A 19,309-nucleotide genomic window follows, 5' to 3' on the forward strand; every position below is an offset into this window, starting at 1 on the left:
GACGTGCTGAGACACGCAGCGAGGGGGGGACACGTGCAGGCACAGCGAGGGAGGGACACACGCACACACAGCAAGGGGGGATGTGCACCCACACACCGTGGGGAGATGCGGACACACAATGGTGGGGATATGCACAAAGAGCAATACAGGGACACACACACACAAGGGACGGACACACACAGACAGCAAGGGAGTGACACGCGCACACACACCCAGGGAGGGACATGCACACACAGCGAGGGAGGGACACACACATACAGCGAGGGACGGACATGCACATACACAGCGAGGGAGATACACTCACACACACACACACACACACACACACACACAGCGAGGGAGGGACACGCACATACACAGCAAGTGAAGGACACACGCGCGCGCATACACACATACACACACACATACGTACACACACAGCGAGGGATGGACACGCACACAGAGAGAGAGAGAGAGAGACACACACACACACAGCGAGGCAGGGATACACACACACACACGGAAGGAGGGGCAAGTACACACACGGCGAGGGGCAGGAAATGTGCACAGAAAGTGAGAGGGGGCACACACCCGCACACACAGTGTGGGAGTGACACGCATACACACACGCACACACATGCAGCAAGGGAAGGACACTCACATACACTGTAAAAGGGTCACACATACTCACAGCAAGAGGGGACACGTACACACAGCGAGAGATGGACACGCTCATGCTCAAGCACACAAACACAGACACACAGCGAGAGAGGGGCATTCACACACACAGCCAGTGAGGGACATGGACGCACACACACACACCCACACACAGCAAGAGAAGGACACGCGCACACACAGCGAGGGAGGGACACACACACACAGCGAGGGAGGGACACCCGCACACACAGCGAGGGAGGGACACCCGCACACACAGCGAGCGAGGGACACACACACACAGCGAGCGAGGGACACACACACACAGCGAGCGAGGGACACACACACACAGCGAGCGAGGGACACACACACAGATACACACACACAGCGAGCGAGAGACACACACACACGCACGCAGACACACAGCGAGGGAGGGGCGCGCGCACACACAGCGAGGGAGGGACGCGCGCACACAGCGAGGGAGGGACGCGCGCACACAGCGAGGGAGGGACGCGCGCGCACACAGCGAGGGAGGGACGCGCGCGCACACAGCGAGGGAGGGACGCGCGCGCACACAGCGAGGGAGGGACGCGCGCGCACACAGCGAGGGAGGGACGCGCGCGCACACAGCGAGGGAGGGACGCGCGCGCACACAGCGAGGGAGGGACGCGCGCGCACACAGCGAGGGAGGGACGCGCGCGCACACAGCGAGGGAGGGACGCGCGCGCACACAGCGAGGGAGGGACGCGCGCGCACACAGCGAGGGAGGGACGCGCACGCACACAGCGAGGGAGGGACGCGCACGCACACAGCGAGGGAGGGACGCGCACGCACACAGCGAGGGAGGGACGCGCACGCACACAGCGAGGGAGGGACGCGCACACACACAGCGAGGGAGGGACGCGCACACACACAGCGAGGGAGGGACGCGCACACACACAGCGAGGGAGGGACGCGCACACACACAGCGAGGGAGGGACGCGCGCACACACAGCGAGGGAGGGACGCGCGCACACACAGCGAGGGAGGGACGCGCGCACACACAGCGAGGGAGGGACACGCGCACACACTGCGAAGGAGGGACACGCGCACACACTGCGAAGGAGGGACACGCGCACACAGCGAGGGAGGGACGCGCGCACACACAGCGAGGGAGGGACACGCGCACACACTGCGAAGGAGGGACACGCGCACACACTGCGAAGGAGGGACACGCGCACACACTGCGAAGGAGGGACACGCGCACACACTGCGAAGGAGGGACACGCGCACACACTGCGAAGGAGGGACACGCGCACACACTGCGAAGGAGGGACACGCGCACACAGCCAGGGAGGGACACGCGCACACACAGCGAGGGAGGGACACGTGCACACACAGCGAGGGAGGGACACGCGCACACACAAAGAGGGAGGGACACGTGCACATACAGCGAGGGAGGGACACGCGCACACACAGCGAGTGGGAACACAGACACAGTGAGGGAAGTACATGCACGTGTACACACTTAGCGAGGGAGCGACACACACACACAGCGAGGGAGGGACACACACACACAGCGAGGGAGGGACACACACACACAGCGAGGGAGGGACACACACACACAGCGAGGGAGGGACACACACACACAGCGAGGGAGGGACACACACACACAGCGAGGGAGGGACACACACACACAGCGAGGGAGGGACACACACACACAGCGAGGGAGGGACACACACACACAGCGAGGGAGGGACACACACATACAGCGAGTGAGCGACACACACACACAGCGAGGGGCAAGCACACACATGGCGAGGGGGAGGAAATGTGCACAGAAAGTGAGAGGGGTACGCACTGACACAGCAAGGGAGGACACACACACACATACACACACACACAGAGCGAGGGAGTGACACGCACATACAGCAAGAGGGGGACACACACACACAAAGCGAAGGAGGGACACACACATACACACAGTTAAGGGGGTACATGCAGACACACAGTGAGAGTGGGACACACCCACACACACAGCGAGCAAGGGACACACAAACAGCGAGGGAGTGAAACGTACACACACAGTGAGAGAGTGACACACCCACACACACACACACAGTGAGGGAGAGAAGGACATGCACACACACAGCGAGGGAGGACACACACACACACACAGCGATGGAGGGACACGCAAACACACAGTGAGGGGATTACACACAGACACACAGCGAAGCAGGGACACACACACTGTGAGAGACGAAGACACACACGCGCAAAGCGAAGGAGGGACACACACACAGACACACACAGTTAAGGGGATACATGCAGACACACAGCGAGAGTGGGGCACACCCACACACACAGCGAGCAAGGGACACACAAACAGCGAGGGAGTGAAACGTGCGCACACAGTGAGAGAGTGACACACACACACAGTGAGGGAGGGAAGGACATGCACACACACAGAGCAAGTGAGGGACACACACACACACACACACACATAGCGAGGGAGCATCATACACAAATACACACAGCGAGGGAGGGACACGCGCACACACAGCGAGGGAGGGACACGCGCACACACAGCGAGGGAGGGACACGCGCACACACAGCGAGGGAGGGACACGCGCACACACAGCGAGGGAGGGACACGCGCACACACAGCGAGGGAGGGACACGCGCACACACAGCGAGGGAGGGACACGCGCACACACAGCGAGGGAGGGACACGCGCACACACAGCGAGGGAGGGACACGCGCACACACAGCGAGGGAGGGACACGCGCACACACAGCGAGGGAGGGACACGCGCACACACAGCGAGGGAGGGACACGCACACACACAGCGTGGGAGGGACACGCATACTCCCAGGGAAGGAGGGATAAGCAGACACACGGCGAGGGGGAGGGCATGTGCACAGAAATTGAGAGGGACACACGCACACAAAGCGAGAGAGGACACGCACAGGCAAAGCGAGGGAGGGACACACACTCACACAGCAAGGGGGACATGCACTCACATACCGAGCGGAGATGTGCACATACAGTGAGGGGGATATACACAAAGAGCAAGGGAGGGATACACACAAGGGAGGGACACACATACACAGCAAGGGTATGACACGTGCACACACAGTGAGAAAGGGACATGCACACACAGCGAGGCAAGGACATGCATATACACAGCGAGGGAGGGACACGCGCGCACACACAGCGAGGGAGGGACACGCGCGCACACACAGCGAGGGAGGGACACGCGCACACACTGCGAAGGAGGGACACGCGCACACACTGCGAAGGAGGGACACGCGCACACAGCCAGGGAGGGACACGCGCACACACAGCGAGGGAGGGACACGTGCACACACAGCGAGGGAGGGACACGCGCACACACAAAGAGGGAGGGACACGTGCACATACAGCGAGGGAGGGACACGCGCACACACAGCGAGTGGGAACACAGACACAGTGAGGGAAGTACATGCACGTGTACACACTTAGCGAGGGAGCGACACACACACACAGCGAGGGAGGGACACACACACACAGCGAGGGAGGGACACACACACACAGCGAGGGAGGGACACACACACACAGCGAGGGAGGGACACACACACACAGCGAGGGAGGGACACACACACACAGCGAGGGAGGGACACACACACACAGCGAGGGAGGGACACACACATACAGCGAGTGAGCGACACACACACACAGCGAGGGGCAAGCACACACATGGCGAGGGGGAGGAAATGTGCACAGAAAGTGAGAGGGGTACGCACTGACACAGCAAGGGAGGACACACACACACATACACACACACACAGAGCGAGGGAGTGACACGCACATACAGCAAGAGGGGGACACACACACACAAAGCGAAGGAGGGACACACACATACACACAGTTAAGGGGGTACATGCAGACACACAGTGAGAGTGGGACACACCCACACACACAGCGAGCAAGGGACACACAAACAGCGAGGGAGTGAAACGTACACACACAGTGAGAGAGTGACACACCCACACACACACACACAGTGAGGGAGAGAAGGACATGCACACACACAGCGAGGGAGGACACACACACACACAGCGATGGAGGGACACGCAAACACACAGTGAGGGGATTACACACAGACACACAGCGAAGCAGGGACACACACACTGTGAGAGACGAAGACACACACGCGCAAAGCGAAGGAGGGACACACACACAGACACACACAGTTAAGGGGATACATGCAGACACACAGCGAGAGTGGGGCACACCCACACACACAGCGAGCAAGGGACACACAAACAGCGTGGGAGTGAAACGTGCGCACACAGTGAGAGAGTGACACACACACACAGTGAGGGAGGGAAGGACATGCACACACACAGAGCAAGTGAGGGACACACACACACACACACACACATAGCGAGGGAGCATCATACACAAATACACACAGCGAGGGAGGGACACGCGCACACACAGCGAGGGAGGGACACGCGCACACACAGCGAGGGAGGGACACGCGCACACACAGCGAGGGAGGGACACGCGCACACACAGCGAGGGAGGGACACGCGCACACACAGCGAGGGAGGGACACGCGCACACACAGCGAGGGAGGGACACGCGCACACACAGCGAGGGAGGGACACGCGCACACACAGCGAGGGAGGGACACGCGCACACACAGCGAGGGAGGGACACGCGCACACACAGCGAGGGAGGGACACGCGCACACACAGCGAGGGAGGGACACGCACACACACAGCGTGGGAGGGACACGCATACTCCCAGGGAAGGAGGGATAAGCAGACACACGGCGAGGGGGAGGGCATGTGCACAGAAATTGAGAGGGACACACGCACACAAAGCGAGAGAGGACACGCACAGGCAAAGCGAGGGAGGGACACACACTCACACAGCAAGGGGGACATGCACTCACATACCGAGCGGAGATGTGCACATACAGTGAGGGGGATATACACAAAGAGCAAGGGAGGGATACACACAAGGGAGGGACACACATACACAGCAAGGGTATGACACGTGCACACACAGTGAGAAAGGGACATGCACACACAGCGAGGCAAGGACATGCATATACACAGCGAGGGAGGGACACGCGCGCACACACAGCGAGGGAGGGACACGCGCGCACACAGCGAGGGAGGGACACGCGCGCACACACAGCGAGGGAGGGACACGCGCACACACAGCGAGGGAGGGACACGCGCACACACAGCGAGGGAGGGACACGCGCACACACAGCGAGGGAGGGACACGCACACACACAGCGAGGGAGGGACACGCACACACACAGCGAGGGAGGGACACGCACACACACAGCGAGGGAGGGACACGCACACACACAGCGAGGGAGGGACACGCACACACACAGCGAGGGAGGGACACGCACACACACAGCGAGGGAGGGACACGCACACACACAGCGAGGGAGGGACACGCACACACACAGCGAGGGAGGGACACGCACACACACAGCGAGGGAGGGACACGCACACACACAGCGAGGGAGGGACACGCACACACACAGCGAGGGAGGGACACGCACACACACAGCGAGGGAGGGACACGCACACACACAGCGAGGGAGGGACACGCACACACACAGCGAGGGAGGGACACGCACACACACAGCGAGGGAGGGACACGCACACACACAGCGAGGGAGGGACACGCACACACACAGCGAGGGGGAGGGCATGTGCACAGAAATTGAGAGGGACACATGCACACAAAGCGAGAGAGGACACGCACAGGCACAGCGAGGGAGGGACACACACTCACACAGCAAGGGTGGACATGCACTCACATACCGAGCGGAGATGTGCACATACAGTGAGGGGGATATACACAAAGAGCAAGGGAGGGATACACACATGGGAGGGACACACATACACAGCAAAGGTATGACACGTGCAGACATAGTGAGAGAGGGACATGCACACACAGCGAGGGAAGGACATGCATATACACAGCGAGGGAGGGACATGCGCACACACACACAGAGAGGGAGGGATGGAGACACACACACACACACCGTGAGGGAGGAAGACGCATACACAGAGTGAGAGGGAGTGACACACACGCAACCATCGAGGGAGGGACACGCACAAACACATGCTGTGAGGGTGTGACACATACACACACATACAACGAGGAAGGGACACGCACAGCGAGCGAGGGACTTGCTGAGACGCACAGCGAGGGAGGGACACGCACGTTCACAGCGAGAGTGGGACACGCACACAGCGAGGGAGGGACACACAGACACACAGTGAGTGAGTGATACACACACAAACACATACAGAGCGAGGGGAGGACACACACCCACTGCAAGAGGGGCACACACACTCACAGCTAGAGGTGTGCGCGCACACACACACACGCAGCGAGGGTGGGACATGTGCTCAGAAAATGAGAGGGGACACACACACACACACACAAAGTGAGGGAGGGTGACACGCAGACATATGTACAAACACACACACACAGTGAGGAGAGTTACATACACAGCGAGGGAAGGGGACACACACACACACACGGTGAGGAGAGTTATACACACACACACACACACACAGCGAGGGAAGGGGACACACACGCATACACACACAAACACAGAACAAGGGAGGGACACGTGCACACACAGTGATGTGTCTCCTCGGACGTGTAATCGTCCAGCTCTCACTCCAGTCCGCTCCCTCACAGGGTCACCGGCTCTGTGACTCCCAGGTACAACAAGGCCGCGATCCTCAGTGCTGATTTATATTCTCCCAGGTGTGAGTCAGCATCAAGCTCCTGCTCCAAGTTGCTCCCTCACACGGTCACTCCCTCTGTGACTCGGTGCTGATTTGGAGCCTGCTGCTCTGCTTTTTATCCAAATCCAGGTCCCAGTCGGCCTTGACCCTCGATGCTGATGTATCTTCACCCGCTCTGTGCTGCACTCGCTCAGGGTCTCTCCCCTTGTGACTCCCAGGTAATGGTCGGCATCAAGCCTCAGTTGAGATTTATAACATCCCATTCCGCACTGCTCTCTTACAGGATCGCCGTGTGCCTGGAGGACAGTGGGAAAGAGGAGGATTAGACAGAGCAGAGGGAGTTACAGTGACTGAGGGAGCTGTAGGGGATGAAACAGGTTATCTGGAGAGCTAGGCAGACCTACAGTTACTAAAGAACGTTACTGGAGCTTCTGGTTGTCAGTTCCAGCTGTCCGCTGCAGTGGTCGGTATATTGGGTCCATGTCGATGTGCTTATTGATTGAATCTGTGGATGAGTGCCATGCCTCTAGGAATTCCCTGGCTGCTGTCTGTTTGGCTTGTCCTATAACAGTAGTTTTGTCCCAGTCGAATTCACGTTGCTTATCATCTGCGTGTGTGGCTACTAAGGATAGCTGGCCGTGTCGTTTCGTGGCTAGTTGGTGTTCATGGATGCGGATCGTTAGCTGTCTTCCTGCTTGTCCTATGTAGTGTTATGTGCAGTCCTTGCATGGGACTTTGTACACTACATTGGTTTTGCTCATGCTGGGTGTCAGGTCCTTCATCTGGTGAGTTGTTGTCTGAGAGTGGCTGTTGGCTTGTGTGCCGTTATGAGTCCTAGTGATGGCAGTAGTCTGGCTGTCAGATCAGAAATGTTCTTGATGTATGGTAGTGTGGCTCGTCCTTTGGGTTTTGGCATGTCCTCATTCCATTGTCTTTCCCTGAGGCATCTGTGGATGAAATTGCGTGGAGTTTGACCCCACCCCACAGCTCACCAATAGGATCAACAACACAGTGAGAAACCTGCAAGAAAAACAGACAGATAACCAGACCTGACCTACAGAGAATGAAAACTGAAAGCAACAACACCCTCAGATTCTATGGACTAGCTAAAGTGCACAAACCAGACATCCCACTCAGACTCATCGTATCACTACCTGGGACACCATCACACAAACTGGCTAAAGAACTACAGCAGAAACTGAAACACCTGATCTGTGGATCCAGACATTCTGTACAGTCAACACAGGAATTCTTGGACATCATCAGAAATAACACACATAGACAAGGAAGAAACTATGGTCTCATTCGATGTAACGGCACTGTTCACCTCTATCGACCAAACCCTAGCCAGAGAAACAATAGCCAACCTGCTGGACATACAGAACAGACAACAGGACGGTGAACCTATCAACAAAGACGGCATAGTCAAACTACTGGACCTGTACCTCACAACACACTTCACATTCAACAACCAAATAAATGAACAAATCAATGGCACACCAATGGGCTCACCCATCTCTGGACTCATTGCAGAAGCGGTAATGCAAAGGTTAGAACAAACAGTCTTACCGCAAATTCCACCCAAACTCTGGGTCAGATATGTGGATGGTAACTTTGTAATAATGAAAAACACAGAAAAAAAGAACACACACCGGATCATCAACACCACACTCACAGGAATCTGATTGACTAGAGAGAAAGAAAAGGACACCCAACACACCCAACTCCCATTCCTAGACGTGATGGTACAGAGAACACCGAACGGAGAATTCACCACAAAGGTATACAGGAAAGCCACACACACAGACCGACTTCTGAACTACAAAAGCAACCACCCAACACACACAAAAGAAGTTGCATCAAGACACTGTTCAAAAGGGCCACAACACACTGCAGTACACCAGAACTGCAAAAAGAGGAAGAAGAATACATTTACAGTGTATTCGCCAAAAACGGATACCCCCACAATTTCATTAGGGATTGTCTGTATGGATTTGCTTGACGACTCTCCTCTGTTATTGATGAGGGCCGTGCAGATGATGTGGTTTATATGGAGTTCATTAAGGTCTTTGACAAGGTCCCACACGGAAGGCTGGTCCAAAAGGGAAGATCCCATAGGATCAAAGGTAAGTTGGTAAATTGGCTCCACAATTGGTGGAGGGTTGGTTTTGTGATTGAAAGCCTTTGCCCAGCGGGTGTACCACAGGGATCTGTGCAGGAACCATTGCTGTTCATTATGGACATTAATCACTCAGATGTGAAAGCAGAAGGTAACATTAGTAGGTTTGCAGATAACATGGAAGGTGAGGGTGTTGTCCACAGTGAGGGGGATGGACTCAGGCTGCAGTCTGATATCGATCAGATGATAAACTGAGCAGAGTAATGGCAGACAGAGTTTACTTCTGATCACTGTGAGGTAATACACTGTGGCAAGTCTAACCAGCGAATGATAGACATCATGTATGGTAGGTCCTCCTGGAGTACTGAGGAACACAGGGACCTTGGTGGGCAAGTCCCTGGATGTCTGAAGGTGTCAGCACAGGTAGACAGGGTGGGGAATATACCTGAACTGGGAGCAGGAGGGGGACCCACATCCTGGTGGGGAACGTTGCTGGAGCTGCTCGAGAGGATTTAAACCCGTCTGGCAGGGCTGTGTGACCCCAAAGAGTCGTAAGGCCAGAAAGAAAGTTGAGGCTGGTACAAATGTTCAAGAGAACAATATAAGTAGACAAGGCAGGCAAGAACATAGCAGACAATGAGGGAAAACTGGTGGATTAACCTGCAGTTATTTCAATGCAAAGGGCCAGACAGATAAGGCAGATGAACCCAGAGCGTGGATGGGAACATGGGATCGGGATAGCAGAAGTATTACAGAAACACAGCTGAGGGAGCAACAGGACCAGCAGCTCAATGTTCCGGAGACGGATGCTACAGGAAGGATAGAACAGGAGGCAAAACAGGAGGAGAGCTGGTGGTTTTGATTGGGGGAAACATCCCAGCAGTACCTCGAGGGAGTATTCATGCAGGATCGCCCAGTTAAGCGATATTAGTTCAACTGAGAAATAAAAATTGGTCATTAGTTTTCTACGGTCGGACTACAGTGATAGGCAATGGGAGATGAAGGAGCAAATATGTCAGGAGATTTCAGATATCTCTTAGAATAATAGGGTTGTAATGATAGGGGATCTGAACGGTTCCAAACCTGGACTGGGATTGGTATTGAGTTCAGCATTTGGATGGAAGGAATTTGTTAAGTGTGTTCCGAAAACTCCCAGTCATTATGTAAGTGGCCCAACTGGAGAATGGGGCTAAACCTGACCTCCCCGTGGGAAACAAGGTCGGGAACGGGACTGAGGTGTTAGTCAGGGAGCACTTTGGAAAGTTACCACAATTGTATTAGTTTGAAAATAACGATGGAAAAGGACAGGCCTGGTCCACAAGTTCAAGTTATTTAATGGAGCAAGATAGTATTAGACATGAATTTTTAAAGTAGATCTGGGGAGGCTATTTGCAGATAAGGGGAAGTCTGGCAAGTCGGAATATTGTAAAACCAAGATAAAAGGAGCGTTCAGCGCCAGCGTGTTCCTGTTAGTGTGCAGCTCAATGCTGACTGAATTAGGAAACACTGGCTGAGTTTCGAGGCTGTGGTCAAGAAAAAAGGGGTCACATGTAAGGTATAACTGGCTGACTCAAGGGAATCCCTTCAGGAGCATCGGGGCTGTAGAAATACACTTAGGATGGAAATCAGGAATGTAAAAAGGGGACACGAGATAGCTTTGGCAGAGAAAGTTAAGGAGAATCCAAAGAGACTCTACAAGTGTATGAAGAGCAAAAGAAGAGTAAGGGACAAAACCGGTATCCTTAATGATCAATGAAACCAACGATGTGTGAAACTACAGGATCCAAAACAAATATTTCACTTTGGAGCTGACTGTGGATAAAGACTGGGGCGCTCAGGGAACTAAACAATGTTTGGCCTGACCACTATTGGAATACTGTGTGCAATTCTGGTCTCAATGCCATCGGAAGGATGTCGTGGAACATGAAAGGGTTCAGAGGAAATGACCAAAGATGTTACCAGGGTTGGAGGGTTTGCGCTTCAGGGAGAAGCCTGAATAGGCTGGGGCTGTTTTCACTTGAACCTGGGAAGCTGAAGAGTTAACCGATAAAAGGTGTTTAAAATGATGATGGTCATCGACAGGGTCAATAGACAAGGTCATTTCCCCAGGCGAGGGAAACTTTTCAAAGGGATCTAAAGGACAACTGGCTCCTGCAGAGTGAATGGAATAAGCTGCCAGAGCAAATAGGGGAGGCTGATAGAAATACATTTAAAAGGCATGTGGATGGGTGTATGAATAGCAAAGGTTTAGAGGGATATTAGCAAAATTGTGGCAAATGTGACTAGAAACGTCATGCAGGAGTTGGTCCGAAGGGCCTGTTTCCGTGCTGTACATCTCTATGACTCAATATCTTGAAATGGGTCCACATTATAGAAAAGGAGGTGCTGGAGGTTTTAAAACACAAAGGTAGATAAATCCCCAGGACCTGATCAAATGTATCTCAGGACATTGTGGGAAGCTGGTGAAGAAATTGTAGGGCCCCGAGCAGAGATATTTGTACCATAGAGAGCTATGTGTGATAGGCTGTTAGACTGGAGGGTGGCATTGTGGACAGTGAAGAAGGTTTTCTGAGATTACAAAGGGATCCTGATGAAATGTGTGAATGGCTGAAAAACTGTCGATGGAGTTCAATCTGAATAAATACGAGGTAATGCATTTGGTACAACAAACACGGGCAGGGCTTATACAATTAATGGCAAGACCTTCGGTAGTGTTGTAGAACAGAGGGAACTCAGGGTTCAGGTACATAATTCTTTGAAGTTTGCAACATGGAGAGACAGGATAGTTTAAAAAAAAGGTGTTTGCCTCACTTGCTTTCATTGCTCAGTCCTTTGGATATAGGAGTTGGGAAGTCATATTGAGATTATACAGGCCATTGGTGAGTCCTTTTCTGGAATACTGTGTCCAGTTCTGGTCGCCCAGTTATAGGAAGGATATTATTAAGCTGGAAAGAGTTGGAAGGAGATTTACTGGGATGTGGCTGGGTACGAAAGGCTTCAGTATAAAGAAAGGCTGAATAGGTTGGTATTTTTCACTGAAACCTGTATGTTGACAGATGACCTCATAGAAGTTTATAAAATCATGAGGGGGATAGATAGAGTTAATGGGAGTTGTCTTTTCCCATGGACAGGGGAGTTTCGAGACAAGGCACTACATTTTTAAGTTTAGAGGAGAGACTTTAAAAAAAAAAGACATGAGAGGCACATTGTTACACAGAGGGTGGGTTGTGTGTGAAATGGTCTTCCCAAGGAAGGGGTGAATGAGGGGACAATTACAATGTTTAAAAGACAGTTGGATTAGTACAGGAATAGGAAAGGTTTGAAGGGATATGATCCGGGAACAGGCAGGTGGGACGGGATTAGTTTTAGAGTATGGTTAGCGTTAACCAAACAGTGTGGTAAGACTCTCTGACTATAATTATAATGTTGTGTCATTAATTAAGAAAGGCTGCAAGAGAAAGCCAGGGAACTACAGACTGATGAGCGAGACATCAGGGTGGGTCAGTTGTTGGAGGTCACTCTGAGAGGTAGGCCTTACATGCATTTGGAAAGATAAGGCCTGATTACAGACTGCCAGCATGGCTTTGTGCATGGGAAAACATGTCTCACAAACTTGACTGGAGTTTGCTCAAGATGTGACCAAAAAGATAGAGGAAGGCAGAGCAACAGACGTTGTTTCTGGCTTCCACAAACCCTCTGATCAGGGTGTAGCATGATACATTGGTTCGTAGGGGTAGATCACAAGGAATCAGGGAGAGCTAGCCAACTGGATACAAAATGGGATGACAGTGGGAGACAGAGGGTGGTGGGAGAGGGTTGTTGTTCAGAGTGGAGGCCTCTGACCAGCAGTGTGCTGTAAGGATTGGTGCTAGGACCACTGTTGTGCACCATTTCCATAAACAATTTGAGTGAAAATATAGGAGTCCCTGTTAGGATGTTTATGGATACAAAGATTAGTGGAAGAGTGGGCAGGGAATATAGTTATCGAAGGGGATGTTAATCAACTGGGCCAGTGGGCCAAGGAATGAAAGATGGAATTTCATTCAGGTGTTGGATTTAGTTAAGACAAACCAGGGAGGACTAACACAGTTAATGGTTGGGTCCTGGACAGTGTTGTAGAAAAGGGAGAGACCGAGGGGTGCAGTTACATTGTTCCTTGGACTGGCATCACAGGGCGACAGGGTGTTGAAATGGCAATTGGCACACTTGTCTTCATTGGTCAGAGCATTGAGTACATGAGTTGGAGATATTTGTAACATTGTTGTCAATATTTCTCCTGGGCAGAGGAGGCCATGGGGTGACGTTATAAAGGTTTTTGAAACAATGTAGGGCCTAAGTAAGGTGAATTACCGAGGGTAGGTGAGTCCAAAGCTAGAGGCATAAATGTGAGGTGAGAGAGCAAGGATTTAAAGAGAGAGCTGAGGGGCAACATTATCCACAGAGGATGGTGCATAGACAGAATGGACTGCCAGAGGAAATGGTGAAAACAAGTACAACATGGAAAAGACACTTGGGCAGGTACATGGAGAGGAGTAGATTGGAAGGGATATGGGCCGAACACAGGCAAATGCAACTCATTTCATTTTGGAAACCTCAGCCGAAAGGTCATGCCGCACAGAAACAGACCCGATGTCTCCAGTTATTGGAGGAGGAGACTATCGAGACAAGGCATGTTGTAGAGACTGAAGCAAGTTACAGTGATATGGATAGTCATCTGGACTGGAGCCTTCAAATATGTGAAATAATTGGTGAGAGGGGAGGAGATGACAGAGATAGGAACTATTATAGGAGTTAGAATGATTGAAGACACTGGTCCTCAATACAAGCCATTGATACAGTGTTGGAGAGGGAATAGGGAACAGAAAGATCCCAGGCAGCATTGCCACCCTCTCTTGGGAGGCTTGCTTTCCCCTCAGTTGTTCTGATGCTCCCTAAGAGAGCACAGGCCTGGACTGATAACTGGGAACTCCCAATGCTGTCTCATTACAACAGAACTTGCAGCAGGCGTGGTGATTGAGCCTGGGTTGTGTTTGTACTGTGCTCGCCCTCCAGCACTTTCTCTATGTCATGTCTTGTTAGCTGATGTTTGGATCCCCCTTATTACTTTCTGCTCTGTGCACTGGAATGATCTAACCTGGCAGCAGGATTTATTGAAGACTCCCGACCTCCCTGACTTTGTCTTTCTGGCTGACCAACCATCGTCGGCAAGTCTATTGAGTCAGGAACTCCATGAGTACCTGTAGAAGACACAGAAATAGGCAGAATAGGAAATTAGACTAATGCTTTGAGGGTTACACATATAGAATGGCACTGAGCCCACAGAGATCTGGAAAATCCCAGTCTACATTCCTGACTTGTGCTGCCTCATCTCTCTGGAGTGGAGAATTCTGTTGGCTCATGATCTGGAGTAGCTTCAAGAGTGAGAGACGGTGACAGAGGCAGCAATTAGACCCACACGGTCAGGGATACCGAGTCACATCACCAGAGTGCTGGGTCAAACAATTGTGCAGGAAGAAAGGGTTTTGATTCATGTTGCACTGGGATATATAAACTGTGAGCAGGCAAAGTGATGGCCTAGTGGCATTATTGTGTCACAATTTATCCAGAAATTCAGCAAGTGTTCTCTGGACACAGGTTTAAATCCAGCCATTGCAAATGATTGAATGTGAAGTAAATGCTTCAAAAACGATGTAATTAAAAACCTGTAAATGAGTATTAAACAATTGCTGATGTTAAGAAAAATCCATCGGGTGCCTTCCTGTTTTTAGTGAAGTAATCGAAGGTGGGACTGGGATATCACAGGTATGACAGAACAACAGCTGAGGGAGGGACAGGACAGGCAGCTCAATGTCCCAGGGGACAGATGCTGCAGGAAGGACAGAAGGGGAGCTGAGAGAGGAGGAGAGCTGCTGGTTCTGACTGGGTGAACCATCCCAGCAGGACTGAGAGAGGATATTCCTGCGGGACCGCCCAGTGACGCTGTGTCCGTGGGATTAATCAGTAACAATGGGTCTTCTCTTTCCTCTGATTGTTCTACAGACCCCGAGAGCCCCGCCCTCCTGCACCTTGACCTTCTCAAGATGGCGGCCCTGAGCGCTCCCTCTTCCCTCAAACAAATGGCGGCCGTGACCCTGGGCCCCTTCCCTGATCAGAGACCGCCGCCTCCTTACCCGGGCCTGGAGGGTCTTTTCCGAGTTATTTTTAACCTGTATCCGGGATTTGTGAAATCTCTCCGCTCCTTTCTCCCAGCGAGGCTCCCACACACCGGCTCTGAGTGCCGCTCTCTGAAGCCGATCGCAGCCGCTGCCGGAGAAAGCAGCTCCATGTCTCTCTCTGTCATGACGAATTTGACACTGCGCATGCTCTGCATAGAAACCAAACTGCGCGTGCGTCTGAGGTTATCAATGAGTTGATATATAATATTCCTATCTGCACAGGATCATGGGTGAAATATTAGTCATTAACAATTGCTCTGTCGACTTACAGTCATAGACATGTCTAGCTTGCCAATAAATTGTTCGTTCCAATTCAACCATACCGGCCAGGTATATAAATTACCAATCGTTCTGGGAATTGAGTTGTGTAAATCGATTGGAAATATGTATGTTATCAGATTTACATCTCAACAATTTCTTAAAATGTCACATAGATTTATGAGAGAGGTTTAACGTTGTACCATGTAGTGAGAACGATCAATCGTGCAAAACACTTTGCTTTCTGACCAATCCTGAAGCGTTCACTCGCCGAGAATGCTTTGGCCCCGCTCCTCACTCACTCTGGTTGGAAGACCGGACGCTGCTCGGTTCTCCAGTTCCGCCCCTTCCTCCCAATTCAGAGTTGATTCAACTGGCCAAGCAAAAGAAACATTAAGGGACAAGGGAAGTTAGAGTCGATGCCTTCTGATGCGGTGAAAATATCCTAATCTTGGACCGAGAGGCCAGAGATTAATTCACAACTTGTGCAGGTTTGTAATAACATCTTTGAACAGGTTCATTAAGAAAAACAAGGGAAGTCCGGAACAGCACTAAAACAATATCAAAACCCATGCAATATGGTGGGACTCTCAATGCTCAGATGATTTTAGTCTTTACCAAGTGTTTCAGGGCCCCAGTGGGTCCCAGTTCAGACTGTTGCACTCCCTCTAGTGCACAGCCAAATACCACAATTGTGTGGCAAAGTGTTGTGGTGGGAGATAGAGGTGCTTTTCTGAAAGGCATTCGGTTTTGGAGGTGATAAGAATTGAGAAGGAGTAGGGTTTTGTATGGAGTTACCTGTTCCCCTCCTGTTGCAGCATCTTATTATTGCCCTGATTCTACCTCGTACATGTTTGGTAGATATCAGTGACATTTCGTAAGCCCATAATACAAGATTTGTCACTCTGTTTAAAACACCAGAAATCTCTTGTAGCACTATAGTCATAGAACAATACAGCGCAGAATAGGCCCTTTGCTCCTTGATGTTGCGCCAACCTGTGAACTATTTTCAGGCCAACCCCCTACACTATCCCAAAATCACACATGTGCTTATCTAAAGGATTGTTTAAATCTCCATAATGTGGCTGAGTTAACTACATTAGCAGGTAGTGCATTCCACGCCCTAACCACTCTGAATAAATAACCTGCCTCTGATATTAGTCTTAAATCTATCACTCCTCAATTTGTAGTTCTGCACCCTAATACGCAATGATGTCATCATCCTTGAAAAAGACCTGCACTGTCTACCATATCTCAGCCTCTGATCATCTTGTATGTCTCTATCAAATCCCTCTTGGCCTTCTTGCCAATGAGAACAGGTTCAAGTCTCAACTTTTCCTCATAAGACCTTCCCTCCAGACAAGGGAACAACCTCGTAAATCTCCTCTGTACCTTTTCCAATGCTTCCACATTCTTCCCGAAATATGGGCACCAGAACTGCACACAATATTCCAAGTATGGCCGCATCAGAGTTTGTATAAGTGCAGCATGATATTGTGGCTCAGGAATTCAATCCCTCTACGAACGAAACCTCACACACCGTATGCCGTCTTAACAGCACTATCCAACTGGGTGGCAACTTTCAGGCATCTATGTACATGGACCCCAACATCCCTCTGCACATCCACACAACCAAGAATCTTTCCATTGACCCAGTACCCTGCCTTCCTATTATTATTCCCAAAGTGCATCACCTCACATTTAGCTGCAATGAACTCCATTTGCCACCTCTCTGCCCAATTTTGCAGTTTATCCATGTCACCCTGCAACCTGTAACATTCTTCCACACTGACCACTATTCCACCGATTTTAGTGTCGTCTGCAAATGTACTAATCCATCCACCTATGCCTGCATCTAAGTCATTTATAAAAATGACAAACAGCAGTGGTCCCAAAACAGATCCTTGTGGCACACCACTAATAACCGGACACCAGGCTGAATATTTTCCATTAACCACCATTCGGTGCCTTCTCTCAGAAAGCCAGTTTCTAATCCAAACTGCTAAATCACCCTCAATTCCATGTCTCTGCATTTTCTCCAACAGCCTACCATGTGGAACCTTATCAAAGACTTTACTGAAGTCCATGTATACCACGTCAATTGCCTGACCATCATCTACATGCTTGTTCACCTTCTCAAAAAACTCAGAGGATTGTGAGACACGACCTGCCCTTGATGAAACCATGTTGACTATCTGAAATCAAATTGTTGTTTGCTAGATGATTATAAATCTTATCCGTTATAATCATTTCCAATATCTTTCTGACAACAGAAGTAATGCTCATTGGTCTATAATTACCTGGGTCATCTCTACTACCCTTCTTGAACAAGAGCACAACATTTTCAATCCTCCAGTCCTCTGGTACCAAACCTGTAGACAATGACGACTTAAATATCAAAGCCAAAGGCTCACCTGTCTCCTCCCTAACTTCCCAGAGAATCCTCGGATAAATCCCATCCAGCCCAGGGGACTTGTCTACTTTCACTCCTTCTAGAATTGATAACATCTGTTCATAACTAACCTCGATCCTTTTTAGTCTAACATCTCTTACCTCGTTCTTCTCCTCGACAATATTCTCCTTTTTCCTGAATGAAAAACGATGAGAAATGTTCGTTTAGCACCTCTCCGATCTCCACAGGGTCCACACTCAACTTCCACTTCTATCTTTGATTGGTCCTATTCCTACCCTATCGCTTTATTCCTCACATACCTATAGAATGCGTTAGGGTTCTCCTTTATTCTATTTGCTGAAGACTGCTCGTGTCCTCTCTTTGCTCTTCTTAACTCTCTCTTTAAATCCTTCCTAGCTGATATGTACTTCTCCATCACCTCATCTGTACCATCTTGCCTCATCAACACATAAGCTCCTCCATCTTCTTAACAAGAGATGCAATTTCTGCAGTAAGCCACAGTTTCCTTACCTGATCACTTCCTCCCTGCCTTATAGAGACATACCTATCAAGGACACGCAATATCTGTTCCTTAAACCAGCTCCACATTTCAATAGTCTGCATCCCCTGCATTTTGCATCCTAATTCTTGCTGAATCCAGCCCCATTGATAAATCTTGACCTGTGGCATGTACCTATCCCTTTCCAATGCTAAACTAAATGTAATTGAATTATGATCACTCTCTCCAAAATGCTTACCTCCAACTAAATCAAACTCCTCGTCTGGTTCATTACCAAGGACCAGATCCAATGTGGCCTCATCTCTTGTCGGCCCTTTGGCATACTGTGTCAGGAAACCCTCCTGTACACATTGGACAAAAACGGATCCATCAGACATACTAAAGTTATAGCATTTCTAGTCAATGTTGGGA

General features: G+C 51.1%; 1 protein-coding gene across 1 annotated transcript in view; it reads right to left on the reverse strand.

Annotated features, from left to right (window-relative positions):
- Positions 1-15,804, reverse strand: part of LOC148135753 (putative G protein-coupled receptor 139) — a 257,085-nt gene extending 241,281 nt beyond the window's left edge. The window contains exon 1 of the mRNA XM_087984385.1: positions 15,684-15,804. The gene's annotated coding sequence lies outside the window, so the exon portion shown is untranslated. The remainder of the gene's footprint in view (positions 1-15,683) is intronic.
- Positions 15,805-19,309: the final 3,505 nt, after the last annotated feature.

The sequence above is a fragment of the Chiloscyllium plagiosum genome, unplaced genomic scaffold (genome assembly GCF_037043375.1).
Source record: "Chiloscyllium plagiosum isolate Xiang-an unplaced genomic scaffold, Cpla_swu_hap1 HiC_scaffold_48, whole genome shotgun sequence".
Classification (NCBI taxonomy): domain Eukaryota; kingdom Metazoa; phylum Chordata; class Chondrichthyes; order Orectolobiformes; family Hemiscylliidae; genus Chiloscyllium; species Chiloscyllium plagiosum.